General features: G+C 41.9%; 1 protein-coding gene across 2 annotated transcripts in view; it reads right to left on the bottom strand.

Moving 5' to 3' along the window:
* Positions 1–14,568, bottom strand: part of spsb4a (splA/ryanodine receptor domain and SOCS box containing 4a) — a 98,538-nt gene that overhangs the window by 19,691 nt on the left and 64,279 nt on the right. The window lies entirely within an intron of this gene.

Genomic DNA, 14,568 nt, shown 5'->3' on the forward strand with positions numbered 1-14,568 from the left:
AAACAAATATGTAACAGAGTTTAGCCAGGGACTGTAAAAGTCCGTCACATCCTGTCAGTTCCCCTCCATGATCTTTCTCTTGGTGCCTCTGGTATCTGATGAGTTGCACTGCCCCAGATGAGCTCTGTAAACATAAAGACAGACTATCCTTGAAGTCCTTAGCTTGATTTTTTATGAGAGCCAACAAGCACCTGTCACAGCTCGGGAACAGGCTGCTTTATGTCTTTGACATCACTTTTATAGCTGTCACACAGGCGTTTATGAAGACCAGTGATCTGTGAGGGAGGTCTCCTCCCTGTAGCATAAAGGTCACTACAGAAATGTGTGAAGCTTAGCAGCAAAAACATCTCCTTATCAACCGTAAGCTGTCTGAAAAACCCATCAAGGATAGAATACCTATGGTCACGTCTTCTGGCTGAGGAATGGACTCTTGAAGCTCTTGAGTTTTTGATATCAGGCTGTGGTGAGTATAAGTCAACAAGCATGATTGGTCCATGCGCTGACCTTTAGCCTTCACTCAGATCGATAAACCCCCCTAAGACCACGGCGAACTGTTCTGGACCGAGTCATCCAGCGATCAGAACGTAGCTTCTGTCAAATTCCCCCTCTCTCTCAGGCTCACGCGTTTGCTGCTTCCATTATCATTTTGTGTTTTCATCTCATGACTCTGTTGTCGCTGTATTAAATGTTAGCTAATGTTGTACTGACAAACTTTCTAACAAGTGGAAAAACCCTAATACATAAATCACCATAATTATCACATGCTTCCATTTTCTTCACAATTAAGTAAAATAAAAGTGGGGTTGCTTGACAATCTGACCCAGAAACCTAAAAACGTGGTAACTGAATAATTCACGTCTGGCCTTGCTTTGTATAGAAATGTGTTAATTTAGCACTTTGTCTCTTCTGAGAACCGTTAAAAGGAACAGGATTATAATAAATCTGTATCAACAAGGAATAGAAGATTTTAGATTTTGGAGTGTATGCTCCACCGATCATTTAAAATGTCCAACTTACCAAAAAAAGAACACAGAGGAGAACCGTGAGCCTTGAACTAAGAAAACACTTTCTGCGCTTTACACAGAAATAGTGATTCTGTACTGAGAAGAACAAAAACACAATGTTTCATTTCTGATTGTGATATTTCAGGTTTAGCAGCCCAACATTCTTCCTGTCTCTGTTTTGTGTCTTTTATGACACAACGCCATGTTTCCTGGTGCGTGGCTGTCCCCCGGGTATCACGGCATAGTTAGGATGTATTTCATGCTTGTGACACGTTTTCCATCCCTCTAAGCTCATGATTGCAGTATTTATATAAAATTCACCACAAAAACAGAGTAAATCAATGCAACAAGGGCACTGGTTTTGCAACAATTTTCTCACAAATGTTTCTGTTTATTTTTTAAACTCAAAAATACAATCTTTTAATTTTAGAGCCTTTTCATCCTAACCTTCGTCTACCTTCAGGTTCATAAGCAAGTCATATAATCTTCTACTTAAAACCGCTGGGGTGAAACAACCCGCACTGTTGAGTGTCGAGGATGATTGACTGGATGCTGACATCTTCTACTCTTTCTGCTCCAACAGACACCGCAATGGATGTCCTTGCAATGTAGCAGACATCAATCCCACTCAGTCACTCAAGATTAAAGCGCACTGATCAAGTTTTTGTCATAATCAATCCTCACGAAAAAGTTACTCGCCATGAAAATAGACTGAGCATCATATATTCACGGTAACTGGCCAAAGCATACACACCACCAGCTAGACAGACGTTATTAGGATTCATTTCTACTAAGTCAACATCCTGAGGGACTTTAAAGAAGAAAGCAGACAGAACCAGTGAGATGCTGGACCAGAATGAGGAGATACCAGCCAACAGAGGGTCAGGTCTGTCTCAGCACACAGACCAGCTGAGGGTGGGGGGATGAGGGGGTCCATGAGAGCCAGAGACAGAAATTAAGTGATGGATAACTATAGTGGCACATGAGAGAGTAGGAAAAACTGTGAGTATAAAAGACATCAATAGAAATGAGAGCTCTTACGGAGCGAGGGCATCCTCCACTACAAGCACCCACTGGATGTACTTTGCAAGTTGGAGAAAAAGATAATAAAATCAGCACCAAAATATAATTTAGATTCTTTCCGTTCTTTTAGTGCTCAAACACAGATTGGCATTTGTTTTATTTGTTTTCAAACTAATGAAACAAACGAACAGAAACATCCACGCCAGGCTCTGTGGGGGCCAAACTGAGAGAAGACAAAAGGAAGGTCATCAGTAAACTGAAAAGACGGCTGGAGACGGATTCTACAGGAGATCAGAACTAAAGGTGGTGAAATTATATTCTCACAGGACTTTTATTACTTTTGACCCTTCCCTTATTTCTGAGGTGGAAATATAAACCTCTAGAAAAGGATTTAAAGATTTTATTTGAAATGCAAAACCAGAGTAACCAGAACTCTGCATAATAAACTGGTTATAAATAATTCATACCTACACTGAACAGAGGACATGAAAATAAGCTTTTTCCTGTAAAACTTGCTCTATTCACTGAATAGCCACATCTCTTAGACAAAGATTTGATCAGACCCTGTCACACAAATCTCATCTATTAAACAATCTTTGTCCTGTACTTTGGGTCTTTGCTGCAGTGGGAATGGGTACTGTTAATACCTTGACCTATCGGTGGTCATAATTTTATGGCTAATTAGTGTGCATACACTTAATCTGTGTTTCTGGTGTTCGTGAGCACAACAGGTGTTGGACTCTTTATTGTGAAACTGACACCAATAGCAGACGCTAGTAAAGAGAAGTCCTGCTTTTTCACTGAGCTTTTAAAAAGAAATGAAGAATGTGGAGCAGCTGCATGCCGACCCACGCGTTCTTTTAACAACACGTCCTGAGTTACCTAAACACAAAGCAGCTAAATATGCCCATGAGCAGAGGGGGAAGCAGAAGGCTACAGACAACAAAATCTGGATTGGTTTTAAGATTTGAATTATGTGCGCTGTCGTGTCAAAATGTCAAAAGTGGGATTTGTTGCACAGCCGGGATTAGAGCACACTAATGTGACTTTTTAACCCGACTGAAGCGATGATATCATTATCTTAACACGAGGTTGCATCACAGTAGCAATGAAACCCGATTATAAGAAATACTGACGTGATAGGATTCAGAAAAATGATCTAATCTCACTTCCTCTTAATATCTTCTTAGGTAGAACAGGACAGAGTCCAGGACAAGTCAAGCAGAAACAGAGTTGGTCACAAGTCTCAACACCAGCTCAACTGCTGGCGATAACATGTCTAAATCAGCAGTGCTACAAAAATAAGCTGACAAGTTGTCACATAAATCGAGTCAGCTTTACTTACAGACAGGGAGGAGGAAAACCAGAAGGGGAAGAGATCTTTAAATAAAAGTGCATCATGGGAAAAGTCAAAGGCATCCGGCACGTCAGTGGATGGGTGATGTCAGGAGGCCAGGTTAAAGAGCTGATCGTAGGCTGAGCACAAAGAGCAAAGGGGACAAAGTCTTGTCCTATTTATTATCTTCCTGATTTGTTAGGAGGCCCGAGAGTAATTAGATCATCCCGAGGATGGAAAAAGGACATGTGGGTTTGTGTGCATTTGGAGCTGAATTTTAAAACTATGAAAACAGTGACGTTCCAACTAACGGCTCACCAAACACTACAGTATGATGATAGATCCCCAGGCGTGTTTTTAGTAGGCATACATGATTATCTGCATTCTGTGACCAAAATCTCCCATTAAAAGAGCACTGTTGTCTGAGAAAAGCAGAGCTTGCACATATAGAGTCTGGTTTGTGGCAGCGGTGAACATGGGATTTATGGCTTCACAAAAGTAAACGCTGAGCTTTCAAAACTGACTTTGGTCGCCCGAGCTCGTCTTGCACACACAAATCTGTTTGCATCTCCTGTGGTGGGTGTTGGTATGCAGAAGAAAGGGCCTTTCTTATTGCTGTTATTGGATTTCTGGATGTTAATTGCAATAATTTTGCTTTCCACTAAAACAGAGCTCCTAAACCAAGAGAGCCAGCACTGGTGCAGTATTGATAGAATATTAACAGGTCAGCTCCCCAAGATTAGCAATTTCTCCTGAAGAATCAACAGCATTCAGCATTTTATAGTTTTCTATTTTCTTTTCAGAGGAAACCAATTATTTCCTTTACTTGTTTCCTAATCCTTTCCTCTTTCTCTGCGTTTTCTGGGCGTCCTGTTATCATCGATCTCCATCCCTCCCCTCTGTGAGAGAATCTGTAGCCCAGGTTTTGTGCAGGAGCCATCTTAAATACTGAGATGATGTGAAATAATGATGCAATATTTTACCTGAAAATCACTTTATTTGGGGGAAAGCGTGTTGCAGGTAAGTGCATATTTAAGGTATTCTGCCTGTCTGATAAACAGATAATAAAAACATTTTTGTGCATTTATATTCCTCGGAGAGCAAGGAAAAAGGAACACAAAGTCCAAATCAGCTGCTGCACTTAAGTGCCACAAACTAGGGAAGAAGAGGCAGCAGCTCTCATTTCAGATGCATTGTCGAGGTGTTTTAGAGTGCAGCTTTTAATATCTTAGAGCAAATGTTTTGTGTTGGCAGTCACACTGTTATAGTGACAGCCACTTCTGTGATTTATTTTACTATAATTTACTCTCTAGGGTGGAAAGTACCCCATGAATCCTTCATTGTGAGCTAATTTAATAATATTTGCTCATTTTTATTGACAGCGTGTCCTGCAGTGGGTTCAACAAAACGAATGTCAAGAACCAGCTACAGCATTCATTAGTGAGAGCAGGTGTGCACGATTGCAGCGTCACAGTGCTGGGATCGATGCAAGGCCATTCATGTGATGAGGCCAATGAGCACGGACACTAAACCACAGAAGCAGTGAAAACAAAAAGTGTGAAAAAGATAAATAATCCTAACTAATTACACATTAGAGGAGAGCTCCTGAGCATCCAGGGACCGTTTCAGATAAATCAGGCTGTCTGAAGCTCTGAGGAAAATAAATCTTGAGTAGATTGTTTTTCACTCAAAAAGTCAGCTTCCACACTAATTGATTAGCCTAATGGGTCTGTTTAATCTAGAACTTTGTGTAATCATCCTAGTTTAATCATCATCTGAGAATCAATTACAAAGCTGAACAAGGTCGGTCCCACAGCAGGTCCAAACACGTACCGCCGTTATGCTCATTAATTAGTTTTCCACCAGAATATCAGGTAATGTTTGAGGTTAGCCATTATTCAGCATGATCAGCTTCACTGGATCACTGCAATTCAGATTTCAGATTCACCCATGAATGCATCATGGTCAAGAGGTAATTTAATACACAGCCATTATTCATTTAGCAAAAGAGGGCTTGAGATCAGTGAATATCAAAAGAATTAGGGATCCATCAAATCCTCTTTTTGTCAAGGCGGTAAAATGTTGTGATGTTGGAGATTCTAATATTCTTCAGGTTTTGTGGAAAGCTAACAGTAAATTATTACCGCTTAACATCCAATAAAGTTATGAAAAACAGAAGTTACTCTGAAAGGAACAGAAATCTTATTCAGAACCAAACGGGACATCTCAGTGAAAATATTTAATTTGAAGAACGCACTTCAAAAGAAAAAAAAAGAGTCAAAAAGCATTCTGACGTTCAAGAAACGAATCAAAACTACAGTAGTAAATAAGTACCAGACTTACAGCTGATACATATATATAACTTGTATTTTAAAAATGTGAAAACACTGCAGAAAAGTCGTGTAATATAATGATCTGTGCAAATATGGATTATAATACTGTGGGACTTTATTTCCTTTGTATGTATGGATGGTGTTTGTAACAGTAATAAAATGGTAAATGGCCTGTATTTGATATAGCACCTTCCAGAGTCCTGGGACCCCCCCAAGGTGCTTTACAACACAATCGGTCATTCACCCATTCACACATTCACACACTGATGGTGATGAGCTACGATGTAGCCACAGCTGCCCTGGGGCGCACTGACAGAGGCGAGGCTGCCAAACACAGGAGCCACCGGTCTCTTCGACAACCAGCAGCAGGCAAGGTGGGTCATTATTGCCCAAGGACACAATGACAGTGACAAACTGAGCGGGGCTCGAACCTGCAACCTTCCGATTACAGGGCGAGCACTTAACTCTTGTGCCACCGTCACCCAAGGGCAAAAGGGCAGCTATCATTCATCCTTTTCATTCACGTGGCTTTGTTTTGACAGTTTTGTTGTTTCTGGGTTTTATTTTTCCTTCTGAATGAAACACAATTACAAAAAAATATACCAATATAAAACATTTCCCTGGTTAGTGAACACACAATCACCAAGTGTTAATCCTCACAAACAATAAAGGATTTTCCATGATTATGTTTTTACGTCAACAATCAACATGTTCAAGTTATTTAAAAGTTTATTATTAATTTCTCTTTATGTATTCAAGTAGTTATTGTTGCTTGAGATCTAAATCAGCATGTCAGAAATCTGTATTGACCCTAAAACCAGAAATAGCCACTCAGACCTCGAGGCTTTCTCTCTTCCGTTCCTTTACTCTGACCTCCATTCCAGCTTCCTCTCTGCAGACTTATTACCACTTCACCTTCTCTCACTTTGGCCTTTTCCTTACTAGTTTTATGTCACTATTACTGTGCTGGTTCTCGTCCAGTTGGTGGACATTTCAAAACCTCTGCAACAACACAGGATATAAAATTACCTATTCGTGCCTTTTGTTAAATATTTTATCATGAGCACATAGACGTTACGCTGCACTTTCCTGCAGGAGCGGAGAGTGCTTCGATCTGGAAGCACAAAGAAAAATAAACACACAGCAAGCCTTTATCACAACTCTGAAATGTAATCATGTTAATAACCGTTATCCTGGATTAGTTTGTGTCAAATAGAGTTAGTCACAGAACCCCAGCCAAGAAGCACATCAGGTTTAGGCTGACAATTACTTGATGGAGCTTTAACTGTGATGTATTGCTGAAGCTAGTATGTAACTATGTAAGAATTTTATATTGGCCATTATAAATATTACCACAATTAGCCTCTAAAATGTGCTGTTCTGATTACAGGAGCAGGTGCAAGCACAAACTAATTCAGACTAAAATATACACTGGAATTATAAAGTCATGAAGGTGCTGTTAAATCAGATTTGGATTGCATGAAAAAGCTTTTGTGTGTATCTTTGAAATGTGTGCTATAGAGAGAAGCTGCGGCGTCTGAATGTTCTCAGGAGTCAACACTTCAAGAGAAACGAGCCAGAAGAAAAGGAAAACATCGCATAGCCAAAGAGAAAGAGAGCATGGACACTTGGCAGTAAAGTGTGGAGAGACACAAATCAGAAGCATTAATAGCAAAGTGCAACCATTATGCCCGAGGCTGGCAGTTAAGTTAAGCTACAGCACTAACCCACTGACCCACTTATCGTAAAGCCAGCACTTGTTCGAAACTGGAAGTACAAGTTTGGTGCCAGCTGCCATGGGTAAGCTGAGTAGCAGCTCCTCACAGGATTTATGAGTCAGATGAGCTGAAAGGAAGGAAATGTAAGAGGAGGGAGAGAGCCACGAGGAAGCACACTGGTTAGAGGCATGAGATTTCCTTTGAACTAGTGTTTGCCACCAGAAAACAATATTTACTAGCTTTCTCTGTGAAACGTTTAACAGCATTAAGAGATTATCATTATTAATGTTAACCTACTTAATGGCCTAGTGGTAGAGTGTCCACCCGGGACTGGGAGATCAAATCTTGGTCGGGTTATACCAAAGACTTAAAACACTGGGACCCAAGGCCTCCCTGTTTGAAACAAAGGGCTTGGATTGGAGGGTTAAACCACCAATAGTTCCCAAGTGCAGCCACTGCTGCAGCTCACCACAGGGATGGGTCAAATGCAGAGATGTCATTTCACCATTGTGTGATGATGACTATGGGACTTTAAATGTTGTATTATTATTATTATTATTATTATTATAGGTATGTTTACTTGTGAGCTGGAGTAATCTGGGTATAATCGTTACATAAATTATAAACTATTGTTGGTAGCTTCATAACCATGACAATACACAATTTTCCTTCACAAATATTTTCTTTCTTTCTGTTACTCTAACCAGTCATTCACCCTCTCTTTTTCCATCTAATCTCCCTGATCCATGTCGTTTTCTGCCCTACAGAACAATCGGTGATGCTATAATGATGGTTCTTCGCGGTCAGATGTGTCTGAGGCTAACAATTGTTTCGGCTAGAAAATCACATTACAGCCGCTGGATGAGACGCTTTGCAGCATTGCACATTATCTGAAATGAAAGCCGGTGTTGGTTTGTCTCGTTTCATATGACGAGCTGGAGAACGTACAGAACAGAGAAGACAAGAAGAAAATCAAAGAACTAATTGCCAATTGGTCCAATTATGAAGTCAGGAGGAGAGCGGGGGAAGCACAGAAATGTTTGGGGGAGAAATAATCCCACATCCATTAGGTAGAGAGTTTTAAGATGACAAAATAAATCAGTTAAACATGTAATTATGTAATGTAGCCTCCGCTGAAAGAAATGTGGTAAGTCTGGACAACAGTGATTAATTCTGGTTAGAGAAATCCTTTGAATTCAGAAGGAAGGAAGCATGAATTAAAGCTGCAAGCAGCGTCGTTCGGCCCTCGCAGCTCCGCGCCGCTCCGGCCTGGCCGGCAGCCCGGGGCACCAGGGCACGTCTGCAGAACACAAACGTCGACCACCCCAACACCAGAAACTGCTAACGGCCACCTTTTCCGCACCTCACCCTGACTCAGCATCCCCTTTGAGCCCACCATTATATTTTATGTCTCACCACTAGGGAATCCTCTATCTTTACCACACTGGTGGTGTGATGACAGTGACCAACTTTAATGCTATTCTGACCATGTTTTTTAAAGTTATCGAAGGATAACGTTATCTAGGTGGCTCTGTGACCAACTACAGAAAAGTCCCATTGAGGTCAGCTCTGGTGACATTATATAACATTCACCAACCGTTTGTGCCTCATTGGCTAAAGGGCATGATTGTTCATTGCCATATTCAGTTTCGGGCAAATCGGAGGCCGTTTGTGGAAGTTACAGTCAAATGTAAGGTCATGGCGTCACGCCAGCATTCACCATGGCATCAAAGCCCCCCCCCTTTCTGGAAAGCTATCAGAACTGAATGGTCATTAAAACATCATGAAGACACTGTATGACCTGAGTGTCATTTTCACTAAATTAGAGGGGACAAATATGGGCATTTCACCATAAAACAATAGACTTCCTGTTGTCAGGGGGCGGGGCTTAGGTGATGTAAGCTGTCCACATTGTCGTTGTCTTGAGATGTGGTCAGTGATCACACAGACAAAGTTTGAATTAGATCTGATCATGCACATGGGAGTTATTAAGTCAAGTAATGTCATGGCGAAAGGTCAAAGTTTGAGGCTTAGCCACGCCCACACCTTTATACTTATTTAAAATCCGACGGTTGAATTTTTTCCCCTTTGACTTAAAAGTACATAGCATAAGTTTAAAGGTGATCGGTGTAAAGGGTGACGGGCCATCAATGTCCAAACAACGTGTGCGAAAACCACTAAATCGAGTACTTGGACCAAAATGGCCGACCTCCTGTGCGAAATTGCGCTTGGCTCCAAGAGACTTTTTTGTAGGTCCACAGACCCTACATGAGTGTACCAATTTTCGTAATCCTCAGTCAAACCTTGTCTTGGGGCTGACAGTTTTAATGGTCCTAGGGGGCGCCATTTCAGAATATAGGCCACGCCCACAAATCTCAGCTGCCCAATTCTATTGGGGGTCAGACTAGGATCACTCACCAGACATTTTGTGGCGATGTCACGATAATTGAAGAAATGAGAGGCAAACGTATTGCCATGGCGTGATGGCGAATTTCGCCATGCTCCCAAAGCCCCGCCTTTTTTCAAAACCTGCCAGTACTGTAGACCAAGTGACCTCAACTTGTCAGCTGCTATTTGCCAGAGATTGCTGGTGATTGGGTAAAAGGAGTCCATTAGGGAGCTGTGAAAAAAAGAGTGGCGTGGCGACAGGTCAAAGTTTGAGGCTTAGCCACGCCCACACCTTTATACTTATTTAAAATCCGACGGTTGAATTTTTTACTTTATGTCTTAAGAGTATATAGCAGAAGTTTGAAGACGATTGGTGAAAAGGGCGATGGAGCATCACTGTCCAAACAAGGTGTGCGAAAACCACTAATTCGAGTACTTGGACCAAAATGGCCGACTTCCTGTGCGACTTTGTGCTTGGCTCCAAGAGACTTTTTTGTAGGTCCTGAGACACCACATTAGTGTTCCAAATTTTGTCATCCTCAGTCAAAGCATGGCTTGGGGCTGACAGTTTTAATGGCTCTAGGGGGCGCTATTTAAGAAAATAGGCCACGCCCACAAACTTCATCTATCTATTTCTCTTGGGGGTCAGACTAGAATCACTCACCCGAAGTTTCGTAGCGATATCACGATAACTGAAGAAATGAGAGGCAAACGTATTTCCACGGCGTGATGGCGATTTTCGCCATGCTCCCAAAGCCCCGCCTTTTCTCAAAACATGCCAGTACTAGAGACCAAGTAACCTCAACTTGTCTACTGCTGTTTGCCACAGAATCCTGGTGATTGGGTAAAAGGAGTCCAGTAGGGAGCTGTGAAAAAAAGAGTGGCGTGACGACAGGTCAAAGTTTGAGGCTTAGCCACGCCCACACCTTTCAACTTTTGAAAAATCCGACGGTTGAATTTTTTCCCCTATGTCTTAAGAGTATATAGCAGAAGTTTGAAGGAGATTGGTGAAAAGGGCGACGGAGCATCACTCTACAAACAACGTGTGCGAAAACCACTAAATCGCGTCCTTGATCCAAAATGGCCGACTTCCTGTGCAACTTTGCACTTGGCTCCAAGAGACTTTTTTGTAGGTCCTGAGACACCACATTATTGTACCAAATTTCGTAATCCTCAGTCAAAGCATGGCTTGGAGCTGACAGTTTTAATGGTCCTAGGGGGCGCTATTTCAGAAAATAGGCCACGCCCACTGGATGTTCACATCAGATTTTTTGAGGGGCCAGACTAGGATCACTCACAAGAAGTTTCGCGACGATATCTTAAGAAATGACTAAATGGGAGGCAAACGTAAGGCCACGGCGGTACGCCTTACTTCGCCGCGCTGCCACAGCCCCGCCCTCTGCCGAAAACTCCCATGAAGTGACGCCAAGCAACCCTTACTTGTCTTTAGTTACCAGCTACAAATTTGTGGTGATTAAGTGAAATGGGGCAATTTGGGACCTTTCACAGTAAAACTTGACCTTTTTGGTCCTGAGGGGGCGGGACTTGTGTGATGTCATCATCCGACCATTCAGTTTACTTTGTGGGTGGATGACGAATGACCACAGAAAGTTTGGTAACTCTATTCCATTCATTTATGAAGTTATAGCAATTTAAAAATTTTTGGCGAGTAGTCAAACTTCGAGGCCTGGCCCCGCCCCTTCAGTATTTACGAAAAGTCAATTTTATTGTCTCATTTTGTTCGCCCATCCCTTCTGAGCAATTTTACACAATTTGTGAGACAATAATGCGAAAAATGATCGAGCAATCCAATCAGGAACGGACCCTAAAAACGGCAAAAACTGCAAAAAATCGCCATTTCAACCCAAAATGGCCGACTTCCTGTTTGATATTGACCATGGTTGCAAGAGACTTTTCTGTGCGGACTGTTGAGTACTACAAGTGTACCAAATTTCATAACTGTACGATAAACTAAGCTTTATGGAGAGGGGTTTTTTTCACTTTCTAGGGGGCGCTGTTCAGCCATTTTCTTTGTGATTTTTTTGGGACCTTTAAAATATCAAATTTTTCACCAGGCCTGACAAGTTTGCAAAATATTGTGAGTTTTGGGGTATGTTAAGGTCCCCAAAAAGCCGTTCAAAGCGGGCTAAGAATAACAAAAAAGAAAGAATAATCAGAGCAAAAACAAGAGGCCTTCGCAGCGCTTTCGCTGCTCGGGCCTAATAATTTATTTCACATTTAGAGCGAAACTCACTTTAACCTGACTCAGCATTTATCTGAATTAGACCACATTAGGCATGCTTATCTGCCCAGCACTGCTTCAAGTGAACTTACTAAAACCAGCCTGAGCCTGAGCTGCTGCTGCCTCTCGGTCTCACTGTTGTGTTAGTGCAGGAATGGGAGCACTGATCTGAGGCGGAGCAAAGTGATGCTAATGGTGCAACAGGGGCCCGAGCCAGAGTGATGAGAAAAACAAACAGCGTCATATGCAGACGGCGCGTCTGTAAATCTGCAGCTAATACCCCCACAGTCGTGTTGTTTCCCCTTCAACAAAAACACCGTTTAGCCATCCATAGAAGCAGGAAGGCTTGTTTGGTAAAGTCATCGCTGAAGAACACAGATGGTTTCTACATGACCCAGCTCACACACTCTTCAGACACACAGGAAGGATGCTCATGTCTAGGCCACTAACACACATGTAGAGAACGGAGATGAATGAGAAACAGTGTCTGGTGATGCTTCACCTTTCACACACATTCACATCCTCTAGAGCAGACAGAAATTATGACCTCATTCTCACTATTTGAGTCATCGACAAGGCAAACAAGATGATTCAATCTGAAAGTGGCAATGAGTGAGCACGCCGACTGTAATCTGACTGCTCTGTAATAAGGAGAGAACACTTAGCACATGTTTGACTAAATTTGGTTTCCCAACTTAATAATGGTGTTATTAAATGTTAATAAGGAAGCTTTTCAGTGGCTTTTCTTCTGTAGCTAAACATCCACACAGCCTTCTGTGATCCCAGCAGAGCCGTTTGTTTTCTCCTGTAAGCCGTCTCTGAAGCTCAGCTGTTGGCTTCTCCTCTGGAGCAGAGTCAGAACGAGCTCCTCTGAGTGCCGGCTCGATTTGTAAAGAAACATAAAACACACAGCTACGTCAGGAGAATAGGGAAGGTGGTCAACTACTGGGATGCATTTCTCATATGGGGAAGGATAAAAACCTTTTCCACAGTTGTCTCCAAAAAGACACTCGTCATTAATTTGGAATTAATATGAACAGCAAAAACAAAAGGTTGTCAGAGATCTGGTATTTAAAGGGACACTAGGCAGTTTTGCTTGTTTTTAGCACCCCCTAGTGTTCCGTTAGTCAAGCGTGAAACTTATCTCCTCACTGTGCGTTCGTCTTTTTAACACCTTAATCTAACAGCAGAAAAGTCTCCTCAGCCTTCATTAGTGTCTACAGGAGCAATTCATAACTAAATAAAACAAATCTGCTGTGTTTAAGATCTGCAACATGCAGGAAATGTTCTAGAAGCAGAATGCATCACCAGGTGTCAGCTCCACTTTCAGTCCAACAGGGACCGGCACTCTGAAGTTGCAAGTGCGGTATTCTGGCCACAGAGGGCGGTGGGGGTCTGAGTGACATTTCATTAACCCTGTAAATGACATTTTAACTCATACTGGCTCAAGAAAATTATTTTAAAATATGAAAAGCTGCATAGTATAGCTTTAAATTAGAATATGATCACTTCTTGTCACAAACGTGACTACCTCCTCGTTGTTTGCTGGTATTGAACTGTGTGTTTGCGAACCTATGTTCTAAGTGATTTCTAGAGTTAGCTAACATGGCCCAGTGAGCACACATACAGCGGTCTGCACATAAGGCTCACTGGATCAAAACACGGACTCAGCAAAGCAAACGAGCGTCCCGGTTGGCACATTTAAGTCAAATTGTGCAATTAGATCAAAGTCTAACGTTACTCCACTCATTATCTACACTAAAAAATACATTTCTCATATTTAAAGTAACATAAATGTCCCAATGTAATGCACGGGTGCTTTTAGCAGCAAGAATGAAGAGTTAAACTCTGGTAACGGCATGACTGACTGAACGCAGCGCTAAGCCCCTTTTACCGCTGCAGGACTGAATGAACAATCAGCCGTATGGCTGTTTAACAAACAAAAGTCCCATTTTTACGCGCAGGCACGGCTGGCGCAAAGATGCACATTCAGACAGCGGCAACACAACTGTTTGCTTATGTATAGCTGTGTGGAGCAGTGCCACACCTTTTATTTGGTGAGGGTGAGAAAGATGGCGCTGGGGGGTACAGCGCTGGGCCAGAGTTACCTTAATAAATGTATAAAAGGCGCATCTGTATTAAAAGGTGCAGTGCCGGTTCAGGGAAGATCAAAGGTTTTTAATAGCGCCTTATGGTGCGGAAAATAGGGTAATTAAAAAGAACAAGGTACAACAGCTCAAAAGGTCTGAAGAACAATCTGATCCTCTTTTTACGTTGAACTAATTGATTTTGCTTGTTTGACCTTAATCATCCTCCCTGAACACAAATGGATTTTTTTATTTCATTGCAGCTTTTATTATGTCCACCTTTCATTTAAAGCCCTTCTCAACTAATCCTAACCCTGTATCTAGTGGGGTGCATATTTTAATAGTCAAACCGCATTTTGCAGCATGGTGTTTAGAAGCTTGTAGCTGGGAGAGCTTTGAAAAGACTCCGTATTCTCCCTGATGATGGCTCATCACAC

This window comes from Nothobranchius furzeri, chromosome 11 (genome assembly GCF_043380555.1).
Source record: "Nothobranchius furzeri strain GRZ-AD chromosome 11, NfurGRZ-RIMD1, whole genome shotgun sequence".
Lineage (NCBI taxonomy): Eukaryota > Metazoa > Chordata > Actinopteri > Cyprinodontiformes > Nothobranchiidae > Nothobranchius > Nothobranchius furzeri.